Raw genomic sequence first — 18508 nt, 5'->3', positions numbered from 1 at the left:
ACTGGGGAAACAGAAGATTAATAGAGGGATAATAGGAACTCACAAAAGGCAAAGTACTCAAGGGTCTCTGCCCAACACAGATACTGTAATAACTACAGAGGCGAAAGAGTTAGCAACTTCCATGCCACTCCTGCAGTGACTACATCTCTGGAGTGGGCACATCTGGACATGAGAAGCTTCCCAGTGGACACAGATGATCAGTGTCACTCCTTGCACCCAAAATGTTGAGGTCCAGCAGGGATGAGTGGCCAGGGGAAGGAAGGAGTATTCAGGAGGCTTGTCACTAGAGATAACTGCATGTCTATCAGAATGCTACAAAATGAGCCAAAGCGATAGTGCAAGTTTGCAAAACATAAATTGGTGAAATATGACCAAAAGAATTGGCTGTTTCAGCAAGGACATTAAAAAGCTACAGTGCAATGACTCAGACCACTGAGTTAGTTAGTAATGTATTGGTACTTGTCAATGCAGTAACTTCACCACTATCACCATCCATCCACACCAATTCAACAGGGAAGTGTGATGCAGATATTTAGCACAGCCAGTGGCACAACATACATGCATAAATTATGGCAATGAATACTTAATTTACATAGGGCACAGGAAGATTTACTTTCCCTTGTAGCTGTGCTACTTAAACACTGTTAGTGAGAGAATGCCATAATGAACTGGATCCTTTGACCATGCCCCTTTTTAACACACTTTGCTAAAGGCAAAGCCTCTTTTACATAGGTATAACACCTACAGTATGTAGGTATATAGCAGCAATCACTCTTTTCTATTACCTTTAAGGGTAGTGCACAAATTATCTCTTTCCCTGCTGCTACGTGTTGTACATCAGACAAGCTAAACAGTGATCAAAACAGTTGAATATATAGGTGTGGTAGAAGAGGTTTTTCCACTGCTGGCTGGCCAAAAATTACATTACATGCACAGTCACAAATTCTAAATAAACCTACTTGTATCCTGTTGTATTATTTACCATTCCAACTTTCAAAATTGCTTTGCTTATTCCCAGATAAGTTGTACAAAGGGCTGATCTGTTCCAAACATGGCCAGTACATCACCCAAGGTTTAATCTTTCTTTAGCAACTGCATTGGAATAATTGCTTCTGTGTACTTTTAAAGCCTTCTCCAAATAATGGGCTATTGGTACTGGTGATAATCCAGCAGTTGGCTAGATGAGGGAGGAGCAGCAAAAGAACTAAAACAAAATTTCCTTCTTCTTGAGAACTGAAGAAAAAAGTGGAGAGAGAAAAATATTAGGGCAAAAAGGAAGTGCTTCTCTCCTAAGCGTATTGAGATCAACTGAGTACAGCTGTGACATCTAGCAATAACACAAAGCACATGTGAAAACACTACTGGCATCCTTCTCCTTTATCCAGACCTAACACGGGCTGATTGGACTCCAAACCACAAACAGGCTTGTGGGAAAGAAGGGGGAGCCAGGGGCCAGAAGCAAAGCTAAATTGACCCAGCTGTAATAACAAAGGCACAAGGCTCATACCACAAGAGCTTTTTAAAAGAAAACACCACAATTTCAAAGTTCTTTTATACAGATTAGGTGCAGGGAAATCCAGAGAATTTCTGGGTTTCACAAAGCTTTGTGAAAACTGTCATGGAGTATATGTTTAAAGCAGTGTAAAAGGGGCTTGCCCATGTAACTCCTATTGAATTCCATACAAACCTTTCAGAACTTGCCCAAAGATGTTTTATGAAACAGCTAGAACTTTTTATTTCCCCAGGAAATTTTTCTAAGATGTAAATAAAAATGCAAACCTAATGGCTCATACAGTTTCTAAAAGATCTATAATTCCAGAACGCATAAATATCTAAATAAAATACTATAACTCTCTCCATTTTAGAAGTCTTTTGAAATTAAATTGTACCAAGATCATCCTTTTTATTTTTTAATGGAAAGAGCCATTCCTCTCTTTGAGGACCCAGTTGTGAAGTATTGCCTAGCTATTTTTCAACAGCCACTTGTCCTCTCCAATATTCTTCTGACACCCACCTTCCCTTTGTACTAAAAGCCATTTTAACATATTGCTTCCAGTAAACAGGGGCTGCCATCAATACTGATTTCTAGATCTGTTTGCAAGACACTCTTGAGGAGCAGTCAGCTCACTCTTGAAGACAGAGTCACACCATCATCTTCACTTTAAGGGAATGATAGGATGAATAAAGTGGAACTTTGGCCCAGGCGTGGATGGGGTGAGGCAACATGGTACTAGATGGAGCCCTGGATGTTAAGACTAGAGTAGATAGAGGTTCAGGAAGTGGCAGAGAGGGACAGTTCTCCCAACGCCCAGGATTCCCTGTGGCATAATGTGCAGCTCTCCAACACTGCAGTGACCTAAATTCCCCACCCCTCATTACTGCATGACAGTTCAGAGCTTCTTCAAGTAGAAACTGTTGGTTTCCATTCTGGAAATTACTAGAGGCATGGTCCCGAAAGAGATGAAAACTCCTGCAAGGTGCTGAGCGCCCATCTCCTACTGACTGCACTCATCACCTCACATGAGTACTTAGCAAATTTGCAGAACTGAACCATGGATGCTATGTAAAATTTATGGACCTTAGGCAAGATCATGTCCTCTTTCTTGGGAAAAATTCATAATAGAAGGGCTGAAGTTATTTGGAAAACTACATTTTCTTATGTTGTCTCCAGCATGGCTGCACACGATGCTGTTCTAGCACCTTGAAACATACCTGAGATGAGCAATGTATTGTTAAAACACATACAATTTAATTATTGGCATCATAAGTGACACTGGTTTTGTTCAATTTTCCTGCCTATGTATTTGATTGGTCTTAAGACCACTTTCTCCATTTGTCTCCTTAATATAAAGTAAACTTCTCGGTACCTTAATCTAACTCCAAAAGTCTGCTTTGACTATATACCACTTTATTTTCAGAAGACAAACAATATACAAGTAATCACTAAATTTATGTAGGACTAGGTACATTTCACCTCTGACAAGACAAGTTGCTTCAGTATTCACTTCTGTATTCAGTATTCAGTTGCTTCATTATTTACCTCTGACAAGACAAGTTGCTTCACTAACTCTGACAAGTTGCTTCAATATTCATTTAAAACACTTCAATAATAATAATAGTAATAATAATAACAATAAAGAGATCAATGTTAATATTTAAAATAGCTGTTTACTGATTATAAAAATCTAGACCCAGACTATGGTGACCTTGGTCATACAAAGAACATCCATTATGTGCTGCTACACATGCCTACAGCGACAACTTCATACAATTTCCACTTGTGCAAAACAATTAGATCTAATGTTGTAAATGATGTAAGCCAAAAGCATCAACAAATGGAATATGCCAGATTGTATGTGGGCCCTGGTACACACATGAGCCCAAGAAATTGGTGGAGGATAAGGAAATGCAACTTTTAGTATTATTTAACATTGAAACACACTATATGCTAAGAGATGTTATCTTTGTTTCTAAGACAGCCAGGTATCTTTGTTTGAAGATACAAGCATAAATGCTAGTGAACTATTGCAAGTTTGAAAAGGAGAAGGAAATAATAGACAAAAAAAAAAGACAATAAAAACAATATCAGGTTACTATTTAGAGGCTGTGTTAACTGAATACCACTTTTGTTTTCAGGAGACACAAAGGCTGAGTAACAATACTGGTATGGAAACAAAGGTTCTGGTATTGTATGTCTGCTAAAACCTATATCCCTATGTTACAATGAGCATTAACAGTAGTTTAATCCAGTTCCTTTGCTAAGTAAAACCAGCATTCAAAGTTACATACATGAGACCATTAAATGAATAATAATAACTCCAATGTACATTTATTATAAAGTTTTTAAGTTTTTAAACAGTAATGTCTAAGCAAATGTTTCAGGTTTCAGCTCCTGTGATTTTCTTTACTTATTGATAATAACATTGTTTTCTTTAAATTGCAATTTTAAACATCAGAATAGTTTACAAATACTTTGATACCTCTTCAAGGTCCAGGTTATTAAACTATAACATGAAAATAACTTTTAAACCCCCCAACTTCAAAGAATTATTCCAGCACCCATTCCATTTTAACTACATATGTTTTTCAAATACAAAATTTCATATAAGATCAATTCTGTAAAGCCTGGAATTCCCACTTAAGTATATTCATGCACATGACGGACCTGCAGATTGGGCTTATTGTTGGAATAGTAAAATGTGATGCAAAATATAACATACTGCTACATAAAGGCAGACAAAGGCATTAAATAGTGGTTTAAGTAATTGGTGTATGTTCCTGCATGCGCATGTATTTTTAAGATACAGTGTTACCTGACTTCAATGCCCACCAAAAATTGGTTTCACAGTAAAGGTGGCTGGTCTATAAAATTCAACAAAATTGTACTACAAATCCTAACGATATTTTTAAAGCTATTTTTAAATCAGGGGATTGTTCCTTGCAGATGGTCCTTAGAGCAAGTTTCCTTTTTTTTTTTTTTAAATACATTTTGTATGTTTTTACTAATAAACTAAAAATGAGTGAGAGGGGAAAAGATACAATATAAATCAATACAGATATTCCTGTCATATTTTCAGTCACCATTCTGAAACATCTTGAGATTTAATAAGCACAAGAGATCTATTGTACATCAAGCCAAATTTCAAAAAAGAAAAAACTATGGTGTAATACTATAAAACAAAAATCAGCCACATTTGGGTAATACTGAGTCAGTAAATTCTGAAACAGAGTCTCCCTTTGGACTTCCAGAATAAGATTCTTTAATTCTACAAAAATTTAACAATGTATTTCCATTGTTACAATCATAAAAAATGTATAGCTTTTGACCTTTTACTTGACAAAGTTTCACTGGGCAGAAATCAGTAGAGTAACCTAATGGAGCAAACTGAAATTGAAGTACTATATTCTTCCCACAAATCTGTCTGGTTTTTGATAAAATGGGGAAGATATGAACTCTGGCATTCTGAAAGGTGATAATTCCTTTCACTCCTCTCAACATTTTCTGAATAACTCTCTTATTATCTCCTGAGTAAGCCAAAACAAAATTAGTGTAGATAAATAAAGCACTGTTGGAACAGATTTCCCAACAGTTTAATTAAGCAATCTACATAATACCTCAAATATCCAGAGAAAAGGATCAATGCATATACAAAGTTTTTAAAAGTGGAAAAGAAATTAGAAATGTTTCTTCCCTTCTGGATATCCCACAGAAACCCAGAATTTTAAGTTTATTGGATTTTGTATGACTTTCAAGTATCTCTTATCTGAGGGATACATCAAAGTATAAACGATATGGAGGAGACCATGGGATGAAGAAAATTAAATAGGAATTCCAGAGGTCTTCCCTAGGAAATTTTTAAAAGAGGAGTTGCCATTTCTAAGTTATTAAGACCTAATTTCATTATTTTATGCATTAGAATTGTGATTTTTATATGAAATTCTCTACATGTAGAATTCACCCACTGTGCGGAGGGACAGCATAAAGCCCTCTGAACCACTGATGACTAGCACAAAGGCTGGGCCGGGAGAACACAGGGAGATAGTCATGCAGGAGTACCTCACTGCTTAACAAAGAATATTTGTCCCAGTATCATTTAAGCCAGAATAGCCGGCAGCAGAGGTGGAGGTTAGATTCTACCTGTTCTTCCACTGTATAATCCTTCTGCATACAGCCTAATTACTGAAGTTTCATATGGGTGAGGAGGATTTCTCCTTATTTAAATAAAACAAGGTTACTTACCAGTAACTGATGTTCTTCAAGATGTGTTGCTCATGTCCATTCCACTACAGGTGAGTACACGCCTCCGTGCACAGTTACCCAGAACTTTTTTCCCCTTACCAGATCCTGTAGGGCCGGCTCCAGCGCCACGTGAAGCCACACTCACATGCCATGGTATATGAGGCGCTGCCGGACCTACGCCCCCTCTGTCCCTTCTTTCTGCCAACTCTGGCAGCGGGGACGGGAGATGGGTTGTGGAATGGATATGAGCAACACATCTTGAAGAACATCAGTTACTGGTAAGTAACCTTGTTTTCTTCTTCGAGTGCTTGCTCAGGTCCATTCCACTATAGGTGACTAACAAGCAATACCTTTGGAGGTGGATCAGAGTTACCGGTGAGCTGCCCTCAGCATCACTCTGCCGAATCCCACGTCCTCTCTCGCCTGCTGGACAATGGCGTAGTGGGACATGAAGGTATGCACCGACGACCAGATGGCGGCTTTGCAGATGTCCTGCAGGGGCACTCTCTCCAGGAAGGCTGTAGACGAGGCTTGAGCTGTGGTTTAGTGCGCTGTGATGGTTCCCGGAAGCGGACCTTTGCCAGCTCGCAGCAGAACTTGATGCATGATGTAATCCACGAGGACATGTGCTGGGTGGAGACAGGTGAGCCTTTTATCCGATCCGCCACTGCAACGAAGAGCTGCGTCGATTTCCGGAACGGCTTTGTACACTCAATGTAGAAGGCCAGGGCTCGTCTCACGTCTAGCGAATGCCATCTCCTCTCCTCCTCCAAACCATGAGGTTTGGGAAAAATCACAGGGAGAAAAATCTCTTGATTACAATTAAATTGGGAAACCATCTGGGGCAGGAAGGCTGGATGTGTCCTCAGCTGAACCTTGTCCTTATAGAATACTGTATAAGGAGGCTCCGAGGTCAAGGCCCTAATCTTAGAGACCCTCCTGGCTGAGGTAATGGCCACCATGAAGGCTACCTTTCATTAAAGGATGAGCAAAGGGCCTGAAGACATGGGTTCAAAGGGGGCCCCATGAGTCTCGAGAGGACCAGGTTGAGATCCCATGGAAGCACCAGGTCATGGATCTGCGGGTAGAGCCTCTCCACCCACTTGAGGAACCTGACCGACATGGGATGGGAGAACAGCGATCTCCCCTCTAGCAGCTGATGGAAGGCCAAAATGGCCGCCAGGTGCACCTTCAGCGAGGACAGCACCAGACCCTGGAGCTTTAGCTGGAGCAGGTACTCCAGGATCGCCTGTATAGGCGAGAGGCTGGGCGGAATACCCCAGGACTCCGCCCAACAGGTAAACCGTCTCCATTTAGCCCGATACACGACCTGTGTAGAAGGTCTCCTGCTGCCAAGCAGGACTTCTTGGACCTGCACCGAGCAGGCTCTCTCTCCCTCCATCAGCCACAAAGCCTCCAGGCTGTGAGGTGCAGGGAGTCAAGGTCCGGGTGCAACAGGCGACCGTGGTCCTGGGATACAGGGTAATGCCACCTCGGGAGCTCCAGGGGTGGGGCGATCGAAAGGTCCAGCAGCGTGCTGAACCACTGCTGTCTCAGCCAGGCCAGAGCGATGAGTATAACGTTTGCCCTGTCCCTCTTTATTTTCAGCAGGACCTTGAGCAGGAGCGGAATGGGCGGAAACGCATACACGAGGGTCCCCGTCCAGGCCATGGGGAACGCGTCGGAAATCGACTCAGTTTCGCGACCCCGGAGCAAGCAGAACCTCAGACACTTCATGTTCCAGGCCGACGCGAATAGGTCCAGTCAGGGAATGCCCCACTTCTGGAATATCATGGCCACCACCTCTGAATGCAATGACCAGTTGTGGCGGGGTAGAAACAACCTGCTGAGGCAATCCGTCTTGTCGTTCCTCACTCCCGGGTGGTGAGAGGCAGTCAAGTGGAAATCATGCCTCATGGCAAAGTCCCACAAACAGATCGCTTCCTCGCAGAGGGCTGAGGAGCGCGCTCCCCCCTGCCTGGTTATGTAAAACACTGCTGCGGTGTTGTCCATCAGCACCTGCACTTCTCTGCCTATCAGGAATCGGAGGAATACCTTGCACTCTAGGTGAATGGCCCTCAGATCCTTCATGTTGATGTGCAGGCGCCTCTCCTCCTCAGACCAGAGCCCCTGAGTGCCTAGGCTGGTGCTGATGTGGGCTCCCCATCCTATGTCCGAAGCATCGGAAATTAGGGTAACCGACGGGACCAGTTCCCTGAACGGAACGCCCTCCATCACTGCCCTGGGAGTCCGCCACCAGTTTAGGGAGGCTAGGACAGGCGGGGGAACTGTGGCCAACCGTGACCAACTGTGCCTGAAGCAATCTGAGCCTCAGGCGAACTAGTCTCATTACATATGTGCAGGCCGCCATGTGGCCTACCAGCTGTAGGCAGTGCCTGGCTGTTGTTGTGGGGCTAGGAGATGATAGAGACCATCGCCTCGAAACGTGGCTGAGGCAGGAAGGCTCTGGCCTGGGAAGCGTTCAGGGTAGCCCCAATGAACTCTATTGGTTGCACTGGGGTTAGTGTGGACTTCTGTTCGTATATCAGTAGTCCCAGCCTGCTGCACATGGAGCAAGTGAGGGTCACGCTTTCCTGCACTTGGGACCTAGACCTGCCCCTGTTCAGCCAATCATCTAGGTAAGGAAAAATTTGCACACCCTTTCATCTCAGGTGGGCAGCCACTACCGCCATGCACTTGGTAAACACCCTTGGAGCCGAAGATAGGCCAAAGGGCAGGGCTGTGAACTGGTGATAGGAGCCAGCCACCATGAAACGGAGAAAACGCCTGTGGATGGGGAGGATAGATACATGAAAGTATGCGTCCTTGAGATCGAGGGCGGCATACCAGTCTCCTGGTTCCAGGGAAGGGATTATGGAGGCTAGGGAGACCAGGAGAAACCTGAGTCATTTGACATATTTGTTTAGACGACGCAGGTCTAATATGGGTCTCAGACTGCCCTTCGCCTTGGGGATGAGGACATACTTTGAATAGAACCTCTTCCCCCTTCTGTCTTGAGGGACCATTTCCACCACACCCAGGCTGAGGAGGGTGTCCATCTCCTGTAAAAGGAGTTGCTCATGAGAGGGGTCCCTGAAGAGGGATGGAAGGGAAGGGCTGTTGGGGGGAGAGATGTAAACTATAGGGCATAGCCCCCCAAGACTATCCCAAGGACCCAATGGTCCAAAGTGATTTTTGCCCATTTGGGATAGAAGGGCCTTAACCTGTTTAGGAAGGGGTGGGGCAGATCCAGGAGAGCAGTCAGGCCACCACCCTCGGCGCACCATCAAAACTGTCTCCTTTGGTTGCCCGACCTCCTGGGGGGCCCCTGCAGGGGAGCTGAGGACGAGCTAGCGGCTGATTTCTTCTTCTGAATCCCCTATTCCTATCCCTATTCCTATAGGGTTGGAAAGGCCTAGGCGGAGGCCTTGGCTGCTGCTGCGCCTGGGGCCATGACAGACTCCTGGAAAACTGGGGTGTGTAAAGGCCCAGGGAGCAAAGCATGGCCCTGGAATCCTTCAGACCATGCAGCTTCGCAACGGTCTGGTGCAAGACTAGGGCCAACCCATCAAAGGGGAGATCCTGAATAGCCTGCTGCGCCTCCTGAGACAGTCCCGAAGATTGCAGCCACAAGTACCTTCTCATACAGATGGCAGAGGCTATGGCCCTGCCCGCCAAGTCAGCAGTGTCACAGGATGTCTGGAGCACTACCTCGGTTCCTTCCTCCACGATAGCGCTAAAGTCTACAGCCTGGTCTTGGGGCTTGCCCTCAGCAAACCGCCTGAGGGAGTCCCCACAGGTTGAAATTGTATCTGCCCAGGAGGGCTTGATGGTTGGCAATCCTGAACTGCAGGCTTATTGTGGAATAAATCTTTCTCCCAAATAAGTCCAGCTTCTTACTGTCCTTGTTCTTGGGAGTTGACCCTGGCTGACCCTGCCTGTCTCTCTGGTTATCCGCGTCTGCTACCAGGGTTCCCGGGGCGGGGTGTGTGAACAAATACTCAAACCCCTCGGCCACGATGTAATATTTCTTCTCGGCCACCTTTGACGTAGGGGGGACTGAGGAAGGGGGTTGCCACAGGGCCTTTACAATCTTAAGGACCCTTTCATTGGCTGGGAGGGCTACTCGCGCTAGGGCAGCTGCCGCCAGCACATTAAAGAGGCTATCTTCAGCCTCTTCTAACTCCTTCATCTCCAGCTCCAAGTTGGAGACCACCCTCTTGAGCAGCTCCTGGTGCACCCTGAAATCCTCCAGTGGTGCCAAGTGGTCCCAGGAGACTGCCTCATCAGGTAAGGAGGAAGAGGACTGCAGCGGTGCAGCCTGCAGGTGCGCCCCCTCCTGGAAAAGGGTTGTACCCGCTGAGGTTCCCTCCAGGCGGTCCTACTCCTCATCCGAGGAGTGGTGCCTATGGGCCTTCTCTTGTGCCAGAGGTACGGAATGCACCCCAATGACATAATGGATTGGGGCCCCAGCCCCACCTGGATACCCTATGGGGCCCAATAAGGCCATTGTTGTGGCCATTGTCACTGGGGCCAACACAGACTGTGACACTTTGTGGGGGCATCAACCCACCTGATGACTGTCCCCACTGGGAGACCCCGAGTCGTCATCATGATCCGAGGCCCTGGACTGGCGGTGCCGTGTTCGTCCTTGGTCCCGTGCACCCTTCTATGCCAGGGACTGCCCTCTCGATGCCTCTGACCTGGAGGATGACAAGGACTGCCTCCATTGCTGCAAATGGTGCTGATGAGCGGGGGTGTGCTCCAAAGAGATAGAGGTACCAGAGCGTCGTCTCAGTACCGAGGATTTCCATTGCTGCTTGCCTTGTGGCCCTGCAGACACCTTCAGTGACCGAGGTCTGCCCTGCCCGAACTCCTCGGTGCCGAGCCAGACTCCGGTGACCGGGTTCCATGCCACAAACTCTGCAGCGCCAGGTCTTCCTCCGGCGACCGGGTTCTATGGCATCTAGGTACCGGTGAACTCCTCAGTGCCGGGGATCTGGAACGGGAGCTGTCTGAGTGCCGCCTGGCAGATCTCGACCGGTTCCATCTCCTGGCGTGCACTTCCCCCAGAGTCAGGGAGCAACGTCAGTGCCAAGAGGAAGACTCCACGTCCCGTGCTGGGGCAGGTCGGCTCGACAACACCGACCTGGAGCGACTAATAGGGGAGCAGCTCTGCTCTACCCTCAGAGACCATCCAGCGGAAGATCTTCCTCCCCGTACCAGGGATCTCCACTGCCATTCAGGGGTACCCAACAAGGGTTTCCCCTGTGACACTGGCCCCTTCTCCCTCGGCGGGGGAGGAGGGGTGGAGGTGGGGGGCAGAGGTGGCGTAGGCAAGGCCAACAAGGCTCTTGCCGTCTGAAAAGCCTCCGGTGTCGACAGCATCGACAGGGGCACTCTCCCACTCCCAAGAGTCAGGGGAGGCTCCCTGACTGGAGATGCAGGCACCAGAGAAGTGTTGACAAGCTGGGTCCAGTGCATCTCTGTACTCAACCCTGCCTGTACTGATGGCGCAGGGGAGTGTCCATGCTCCACGCGCTGCTTCTTCCTCTTCAGTGCTGGAGATGTTGTGCGGTGCCGAGTCGAGGGTGGTACCGATGGTGCACTCTCTACCAAGGTCATGCTCGGTACCAAGGTGGAGCGGGTCGGCTCGGATGCCGGGCAGAGCACTGACGCCATCAGCAGGGCTTTCAACCGGATTTCTCAGTCCTTTTGAGTCCTTGGTTTGAAAGCCCTGCAGATCTTGCACTTCTCTTTCCTGTGGGCTTCCCCCAAGCACTTAAAGCAGCGGTCATGGGGATCGCTGAGCAGGAAGGCCTTCCCGCAGGAGGCACAAGGCTTGAAGCCCCACGACCGGGGCATGGCCCGGCTGCTCGAAATCCCCGCAGGGACTTGCCTTATCTCTAACTACTCTTAACAATACTTAATAACTACTTAACTAACTAAAACTAACTTAGTTCCAGAGGGGTAGCCGTGTTAGTCTGTATAGAGCAAAAACAACGAGAGTTCTGTGGCTAATTTGCAAATATTAAATTTGTTAGTCTTTAAAGTGCCACAGAACTCTCGTTGTTAAAACTAACTTAGAATATCAAATAAGTCCAAACAAGGGGAATAGTACTTGCTGAGAGCAAGGCTAGTTCCAGCAACTGTCATGGGCGGAAAGAAGGAACTAAGGGGCCGTAGGGCCGGCAGCGCCTCGTATACCGCGGCATGTGCACGTGGCTTCATGGGGCACCGGAGCCGGCTTATGGGATTTGCTAAGGGGAAAAAAGTTCCGGGTAACGGTGCACAGAGGCGTGCACACACCTATAGTGGAATGGATATGAGCAAGCACTAGAAGAAGAATTTGCCATTGTTAGATTTCAAAGACGGAACTTTTTTTATTTTTATAGATTATAGACAAGGCTGGTAGTACTGCCTATTATTAGGATTGTCTGACACTTCCTATTATAATACCCTGTTTTCAGTTGATTTGCCAAACTTTAACCTTTTGGGTTTGGCCTGAAATTTTTCATGACAGGTATTTGCCTCAATCCTTTTTTTTCCCCCCAGCCAAATTTAATTTCAGCCAAAATAATTCAACATTTCTGAAAATGAGGTTAGGTGAAAATCTGCTGTTTTGCCAATGTTAAAAAATTCTGGTGACTTTTTCTATGAAAGGCTGTAGCACTTGCATGCTTTGGAGCAGGGACTTGAAATTTGGCCTGTATGCCAGAGAGAGGTGCCTTTTGCTGCTTTGTGAAAATCTACCTAGAGTCACCCGAATTATAGGCCTTTGAAAAAAATCACAGTTTGCACATGCTAAGTACAGACTTACTAGCTTTTTAGCAGTTAAATTCCCTAGAGATCTTGTCCACACTGGGCATGCTTCAGCACAGGGCTGAACAGGATTTACCATAAAAATCACATTTCTGGGTCACTGCAGGCCATGGTGGACCCAGGTCTAGATACCTGAGCAGAGGGCAGGGAGACGGTCTTTCCTGTGTGTTCAATGTCCCTCAGGACATGCTGGGCAGCATAGAGAAGGAAGATTCCTGATTCAAATACAGGAGGGAGAAGAGTTTGAAATGCAGAACTGGACAGAGGGAGCAGAATGTAAGGAGGAGAGTGAGTATGTGGGGGGGAAGGGGAGGGACACAGGGACTAGATGCTGGTGCGGGGGGAAGAAAATCGGGAGTTCAGGGGAGACTGTCTGGAAAAGAGATTAGTACTGGGTACAGGGGGAAGAGGAATGCAACTGGCTGGGAACTGAGGAGGGAAATAAAGAGGGGGGGGATTAAAAGCCATTAATAAGAGGGAGACCGAGAAGTCATGGAACTATTCAAATACTTTGTTAAGCAAATGCTTTCTAGACTGGGGGCTTAATGATACCAATGAGCACAATATTTATCCAAGTTACTGATAAAAATAAAAACTTGTGTGTTATGACTGAGGAATAGACAGTACTCAGGATACCAATTAGAATGGTCTCAAATAAAATATAAATCTACGATAGACTCAAAGGAATACCCTTAATAGTAGTGAAAATAAACAAACAGGGAAGGAGGCAATGGGGACATGAAATGTAAGGCCCCGGGCAATAGTAGCAAGAGGTAGGACAACTGTACACAGCTCTTTGATGTCCCCATCAGCTACATCTTAGGTAGTCCTTATCGATTTTCATTGTATAATTAATATATGAAAAATTAAATCATCACAGAAGATTTTTTTTTTTAATTGCAGGCTAACTAATACAGCATATGTATTGGATGCACAACTACAGCATGCAAAAAAGCCTGCATTATTTTTCAAAATACTTCATTTCAGGATACGATTTCTGCCATGAATTCATGCTTGAAGAGCTGTATATTGTTTGTTTATACTTTATATATATGTTATATACTTCGTTTTCTCACTCATAAGAGTAATCAGGTATTTTGTGCAGCTAATTTTTTTTCTGAGAATATTCAAAGAAAGCACTTTTAAATTGTGTACCAACTCAGCTCATAATTTCATTGTCCTTATGTGGAATTCATTAGCATCTCTCTCAACTCATTTTCTGTCATGCTTTACAAATGCTCATGTAATATGTGAGCACTCATTTTAAAACATTATAGAAAATGAGTCAAGAGCTAAGGAAATTCAAATAAGGACAATGAAACAAAGAGCTGAGGGAATACACACAGAGTACACACAGAGTAATGTGTTTGCACTCACTGTAAAATATATATTTTACAAACATTCATATATACAGAGAAAAAAATAGTCTCACACGTGTGTGGGTATTTATCTATCACAGACACATATATAAGCACAAACATAAATATATACTTTAAAAAGTAGAAGGAATGTTTGAGATATCTCAACATAATTAAACACATGCTTTCAGCTAGTCTACCTTCAGATATCCCAAAATCAATGCAAATGATCCACATTTATATTAGATGAATGATTATGAAAATATTGTTTATGACATATCCAGTCATACCTTAATTTTATTTTTAAGGCTAGAAATGAGTTTTTATTCATTTACAGATAACTTATACCTCCTCTGCATTATATTATGACTGAGCAAAGCTTCTGCAAAGAGATAAATTATCTGTTCATCATTCATGCATTTGAAACAGTCTTCTCTGCCAAGTTGCTTCATTGGGATCTAGAGATTGCCTCATGAGGCTTGTAAAGGTCCTCTTTCTAATTCAAGCCCCTACAAATATTTTAGCTGATTCAAATAATCCTGATGTAATTTATACAAATATTAAGAAAAATAAATTTGCTTCAGATTCATTAATTGAAAGCTGTCCAATCAGATAAAGTTGTGCACACACACTTTTTAATTATTAATGTCTATGTAACTAGATTGGTAGCTTCACCTGTGTTTGTTTGGATGTGCTGAACTAGTGATGTGACACTCTTTGAAAATATATTATACTCCTAATCCATTGCACACAGACGAAAAAATACATTTAGATTTGTGAGTTATGTTGTTTAGGTGGATAAATGGAACTAAGCTTTCTGAATATTACCTTTCATCATACAACCTGAAAGATATTACAAAATAGAATATTTTTTTAATATCCTAGAATAAGATTTGTTTTTGTGCAAAGTCACTTGGCTATTCCTCTAGTATTAATTAATGTTAGAAAAAAAGTAATTATCTAATTAATTAGTTAATGCTTGTAAAGTACTTGGAAGATATGAAGCACTATATAATTTTACTGTTATTATTAACAATGTTGTTATTTTCAACTTTTAAACAGCTAAAACAATATGGAAGCTGCCACTGTATTTATAACTCAAGACACAACTATCAGTGTTCTACAACAATCTGTCTACAGCATAACAGATTAATTGGGAGTTCGAAAGTCTAGAGGGCACAATAAAAAATCAAATTCACTGATATGAAATTAAGGTAGAGTGAATGGTTATGAAAAAATACAAATGTGCTTTCAAAATAATAATAATGCCTTATCTTATACAGTGCTTTTCATCAGCAGAGCTCAAAGCATTTCATGGTCTTTAATGAACTTAGTCTCACAGTAAACCTGTGAGGTTGGTAAGTATTAATATCTCCATTGTACAGAGGGGGAAGTGAGGCACACAAAGGCTAAGGGTACATTCCACAAAACAATTTATACACCTAAATTCCAGACTTAGGCACCTGAGCCACCATGCATGGCACCACAGTGATCCATGAAACTCTCACTCGGCAACTGCTCAACCCTATAGGCACCTCAGCACCTAACTTTCTGTTGTGAAAAATCCCTAAGCACCTAGGTTTTAGATCCCGGGGCACATGCACTGTTACCCTGCTTCAGGTGTCTATCTCCTGCCTAAGCCTCAGAGTGATTCGCCAACCAGGAGACAAGCATTTGGCCACCTAGGTCACATATGGGGCCTGAGCTGGAAGGAGGCCTCTGAGCACCCTTACTGGATAGGGGACAATTCAAAATCCAGCTGGAGCTGGAAGTGATGATGCCCAACTTATAACTTTTAAGCTAGAGGCTAGAGCACTTGCCTGCAGGCCCACTGACAGAGGAAGCAAAGGGGTCAATTGCCCAGGGCCCCAGCAATTCAAAAGGACCCGGGTGGAGGGGATAGAGACCTTGGGCAGCAGGTGACGCTTCCTCTCTTCCTCCCACGGCCCCAGCCACACTCCATTCTCATTCTGCCACAGGCCCCCACCCCTTCCCCACTCTGCCAGCTTGCTGCCGTGTCCCTCCTCCACCCTCCTCTCATTCACCACATTCTTCCCCTCCCCCCACTCACACATCCCTTCTCTCCCCTTCACCGCTCAGCCTCCCTGCCACAGTGTCCCTCCTCCCCATTCAGCCCCTCTGCCATTGCTTGCCCTATGCATCTCTCCTCCCCAGCTCCCCCACTGCCCCTGGGAGTGAAAGAGGGGAGGAGGGAAGGAGGGACATGGTGGTGTGGAGACCAAGCGCGGAAGTGGGGTTTGGAATAAGGGGGGGCCACACAGGGAGGAGATGGAGGCCTGCTTACGTAATATGTTGGAAACTCAGGTTCAATTTCCCCTTCTTTGTCAGATGGGGAGAAAGGATTTGAACATGGGTCTTGTACCCTTCAGAAGGATACTCTAACCACTGCACTATGGGATATTCTGATAGCAAGCTCTCTCAATCTCTCCTGCTGAAGTTGTTCCACTGTGGCTAAATAAAGGGTTGCTGCAAAAGGGGGACTGGGCCCAGGGTCTCCCACATGGGTGCCCCTAACCTCTGGACTATAGAGTCATTCTCTACAGAGTCAATAGCCCAATGACTATTTAAGGATTTATCCACAGTGAAACAATCATTGGCTCAGAAAGAGAACTAGTGCACCCTGGCTTTTGTGCATCACATTTTAAATCATCTATTCTCCCCAGGCATTGTAGAGGGGGTTTTGGGGCCTAACTTAGTTTTGTGGATCACAGAGTTACTCCTTTGATTTTTCTAGGTGTTGTGATATTCAGCATTGCGATGCCTAAATCCCTTCATAGATTCACCTTAAGTAACTTGCTCAAGGTCACATATGATGTCTGTGACAGAGCAGGGCACTGAACTTGGGACTCCCAAGTTCTAGGTGAATACCATAACCAATTGACTACAAACTCTGCTAAATAAAATCCTCCTTCCGGGGTTTGATTTCAATGACATTTCCACCACATTATCCCAGAAACCCCCACCTTTTGGAAGACTAACTATACAGTATGAATAAAAGAAGAGAAGGCAGGCTGAATGGGGAAGAAGCAGGACAAAAGGAGTTCTGCCTAGAGCTCATCACGAATTTTCTGACAAAATGCTTTTTTCTCAGAAAATACCAATTTATCAAAACTGAAACTGTTTGTGGGAAAGAGCCAGTTTCAACTAATTTCCTGTTTTAAATCTTTTGAAAAAAATTTCAAAATTGTCAAAACATCCTATCTTTGGATCTGAAATAACTTGTAATTTCAATATTTAAATTAATTTATAGTAAAAATATGTTTAAAAAATGAAATGTTTCAAAATTATCACAATAAAAAGTTTTAATTGGGCCAATCAAAAAAAAAATTGCAGGGAGAGGGAGTTCATGAAAGTTTTTGAGATTTCAACTTTTGTCTTAATTTAAGATGGATGAGAAAACCATTTTCTGCCCAGCTTCAATTCCGAACTCCCAGAGCCCATCCATTTTCTAGATTATTTCTATTTCTTCTGGATATATATCCAAAATATTCCAACTTTAATGTCTTGATATTTCTGTACCCATCATATCTCGAGCATCACATTCCCACTCATCCAGCAGTTTATAAATCTAGAAAGCTCACCATGCCCCTTGAGTTACATTTTCTCCTTCCCTGTGTTCAACAGCTACCAATGCTTTGGAGATCTAATGGTCTTCAGTTTGTTCTGATGAAGTGTGAGTCTTCAGAGCCATATACCTTTCACCTTATCCTGCACTTCTCTGCTATATGTTGTCTTATCTCCAAAATTCAGAGCAGACTTTAAATGAAAGGGGATCACCTTTTAACCTCCCATCTAGTGAGGGAGGTTAAACTGCTTTACTTGTGGATCTTACAGAGATGAAAGAGCAGAAATACTCTTTCAGCCAAGGTCACATACATTCTGCTCCCTCCCTCTTGAGAGACACAAGAGCTTGGTATATTAGTAGTCATGGATAATTCAGTATGAAGTACTCAAAGTTACTGTGGCATCATAAAGTAAAATGTATTCCTCTAAATGGATGCTAAATAGCAAAACATAAAAAGCAAAAGACAACACATTGCATAATGGTTTTGGCTCATTTACACTTATCTTTCCATGATTCTTCATTAAAGTTTAATTTATCACAATCATCAGAGCTGCCAACCTAAGCTTTACAGCATTATTCTTTTTGCAATGAATATTCTACTGCCTTGAAGGCAATGGGTAATTAGATTAAAATACAAGGTTACAAGTCTCTCTAATTAAAGCCTATATCTCTGTTCTCCTTGGCAAGAATAAACAAGTCTCTTCCAAAAAGAAATTTTAAGAAAATAATAAAGGGAGTTGAAAATCCATGATATATCACTGAGAACAGAAAAGTACAAACCAAAAATATGCTTATACAGCATCAACCACATGCTGCTGAAGTTGGAGAGTAAAAAGCCAGGACATCTGTGATAACACACTCCTTTCGTCTGCCTCATGTTTCTCCAGCTGATAAATCTGGGAAAGTGTCAAACGGTTAAGGATGTACTAGCAAATACTCAGTTGAAGCATCTTATCAAGTCACTGTATGCTTAGCTGAGGGCTCTTCCCTGACTGAGGTCAG

General features: G+C 44.0%; 1 protein-coding gene across 3 annotated transcripts in view; it reads right to left on the bottom strand.

Moving 5' to 3' along the window:
- The window catches only part of SEMA5A (semaphorin 5A), a 546230-nt gene that overhangs the window by 435663 nt on the left and 92059 nt on the right, over positions 1 to 18508 (bottom strand). Inside the window, exon 1 of one of the 3 annotated variants that reach the window (XM_067529514.1) lies at positions 960 to 1336. The exons of the other annotated variants lie outside the window; for them this stretch is intronic. The gene's annotated coding sequence lies outside the window, so the exon portion shown is untranslated. Of the gene's footprint in view, positions 1 to 959; positions 1337 to 18508 lie in introns of those variants that run through there. 3 annotated transcript variants of the gene reach the window in all.

This window comes from Emydura macquarii, unplaced genomic scaffold (assembly GCF_026122565.2).
Source record: "Emydura macquarii macquarii isolate MOO-44397 ecotype Brisbane River unplaced genomic scaffold, CSIRO-AGI_Emac_v2 contig_320, whole genome shotgun sequence".
Classification (NCBI taxonomy): domain Eukaryota; kingdom Metazoa; phylum Chordata; order Testudines; family Chelidae; genus Emydura; species Emydura macquarii.
This window is presented reverse-complemented; position numbering and strand designations above follow the sequence as displayed.